Here is a 3,002-nt window from a genome sequence, read left to right as displayed (position 1 = left end):
GTTTTTGACACTCTTTATATATATGATCTTGCGTTAGCTTATCCTTTGCTCGTTGTGTTAGTGATCGGAGTGTTGCGCTTTCGAGTTACGGTTTTTGTTTACCCCCTTTTTCTTCAAAGGCTCCTAGTTATAATCAATCATTCATACTACTATTCGTACTAGATTTTTGTTTTAGAGGTCGTAATACCTTGCCATCTCTGAATTATGACTTAAGCATAAGTCTCTGTATGGTAGGGTGTTACATTATGGTATCAGAGCAGTTCGTTCCGGTAGAGCCTGAGGAATGGACTGACTATGCTTCTGTGCATTCTCTGTATGTGTGTTATATGCTATTAGTATATCTGCTTGATATAATTGGCATAAACGTTCATGAGCATGCATTTGGGACTTTGAAGCACTAAACTTCCGATATTGAGACTGATCAACTTAATATCGATTGTTTGGTGTGTATAGGAACCAGATGGCGCCTCGTGGACGCGGTAGAGGCCGTGGGAGAGGACATACGAATGCTCGTGCGCCGGAGACTAACCCTAATAACCCGGTGAACTTTATGACTGCGTTGGAGAACATGGCTGCTGCTATGCAAGCCACTGCTGAGGCTCTTAGTCAACAGATGAACAACCATGGTAATGACGGAGGTGGAGTACAGGGCCTGATGACACTGGCAAACTTTTTGAAGGTTAATCCACCTAAGTTCAAGGGAACTACTAGCCCGACTGAAGCCGATAGATGGTTTCAGGCTATGGAGCGAGCACTACAAGCGCAGGTGGTGCCTGAAGGACAGCGTGTTGAGTTTGCTACCTGTTTGCTCACTGGTGAAGCGTCGCATTGGTGGCAGGGTATCCGACGCCTCCTGCAGCAGGGTGATGACTATATCACCTGGGATGTCTTCCGAGAGGAGTTCTATAAGAAGTACTTTCCGACTTCTGCTAGGACGGCCAAGGAGCTTGAAGTGTTGCAGCTGAAGCAGGGTACTATGTCTGTGTCTGAGTATACTGACAAGTTTGAGGAGCTGTTCAGATTCTCTCATATGTGTCAAGGGACTCCAGTGGAATATGAGGAATGGAAGTGTGTTAAGTATGAAGGAGGACTCCGGAGCGATATTTTCAGTTCAGTGGGACCAATGGAAATTAGGACTTTCTCCGAATTGGTGAACAAGTGTAGGGTTGCTGAAGAGTGTGTGAAGAGGGCAACCGCTGAGAAAGGAAGTCACAAAGGATCATTTTCATAGAACCGAGGGAAGAGTTTTGCACCTAGAGGTCTGCCTTTCAAAAGGGGAGGTTCTTTTAGGAGGCCCAACAACAACAACTCCCAAGGAAAAAGGTTTGGGAAGAAGCCTCAAAATGATCAAGCTTGTACTAGGTGTGGAAGTCACCATCCGGGAGTACCATGCAAGGCTGGATGGGGTTTGTGCTACAATTGTGGAAAGGCGGGGCATAAAGCCACAAGTTGTCCGGAGAAGCAAAAGCAATGTGCTGGGAAAGCACAACAGACTGGTCGGGTGTTCACCACCTCAGCTGTGGGTGCAGAGGGATCCGAGACACTCATTCGAGGTAACTGTGAAATGGCTGGTCAAACTTTAAATGCTTTACTTGATTCGGGAGCATCGCATTCATTTATTGCATTTGAGAAAGCCCATGAGTTAGGATTGAAGATCGTAACCTTAGGTTATGACTTAAAAGTGTATAATGCTACCCATGAAGCCATGATAACTAGGCTAGGATGCCCGAAAGTTTCGTTTAGGTTCAAGCAGCATGATTTTGTCTATAATTTAATCTGCTTACCGATGATCGGTCTTGACCTTATCTTGGGATTGGACTGGTTATCTGAGAACCATGTCCTGCTCGATTGTTCTACAAAGTCGGTGTACTTTATGCTGGAAGATACAGAAGGGCCGGTCGTGGTGAATAATTATTACTTGAATTCGATGATGGTGAACTGTTCTGGAATCGAATGTCAGGGTATCCTGTTGTTAACCGCTGGTGTTTCGGGTGATGATCAAAGGTTGGATCAGATTCCGGTAGTGTGTGAGTTTCCGGAAGTGTTTCCCGATGATATTAAGGAATTTCCACCTAACCGAGAGGTCGAGTTTGCTATTGAGTTGGTGCCTGGGGCGGGACCAATCTCAAGTGCTCCTTATAGGATGTCACCATTAGAGATGGCCGAGCTAAAGTGTCAGTTAGAGGAATTGTTGGGTAAGAACTTTATCTGACCAAGTGTTTCCCCGTGGGGTGCTCCAGTGTTACTGGTAAAGAAGAAAGATGGAAGTATGCGGCTCTGTGTGGATTACAGGCAACTGAACAAGGTCACCATAAAGAATAAATACCCATTGCCGAGAATTGATGATCTCATGGACCAATTACAAGGAGCTGGGGTTTTCTCTAAGATCGATTTGCGATCCGGTTATCACCAGATAAGGGTGAGGGGTAAGGATATCCCTAAGACCGCTTTTAGGACTCGTTATGGTCATTACGAGTACACCGTAATGTCTTTTGGGTTGACGAACGCTCCTGCAGTATTCATGGATTACATGAATAGAGTATTCCGTCCGTTTCTGGATAAGTTCGTTGTTGTCTTCATTGACGACATACTGATTTACTCCAAGACTGAAGAAGAGCATGCAGAACACTTGAGGACCGTGTTGCAGATTTTAAAGAATTGCCGCTCCGTTTGCGGCCACGCGTTCACCGCGGAGAGCTCTACAAAACCCATACAACTAATCTTGAGGTAAGCCACGTGCTTCTGTTCGAAATTCCAGCCCTTATTTTCGAGTTTCATGGGTAAAATGTTGAGATTTTGGGTTCTTTGATGTTATAGGACCCAACTCCCTTGAAGGAGAAGGTTAATGTTGTCTCCTTGGACCTTGGGTGTGGTAAGATTCTCAACCCTAGTGTGATTTTTTGTTCTACGATGTTTGGGTATTGAGATGTTGTGTATGGGTATGATGATTGTGGCTTAGGTTGTGTATATGTGAATATTGGAACTTGATTGGTGATTTTGGA

The sequence above is a fragment of the Arachis ipaensis genome, chromosome B07 (genome assembly GCF_000816755.2).
Source record: "Arachis ipaensis cultivar K30076 chromosome B07, Araip1.1, whole genome shotgun sequence".
Lineage (NCBI taxonomy): Eukaryota > Viridiplantae > Streptophyta > Magnoliopsida > Fabales > Fabaceae > Arachis > Arachis ipaensis.
The sequence above is the reverse complement of the archived record's forward strand: the minus strand, read 5'-3'. Positions refer to the sequence as shown.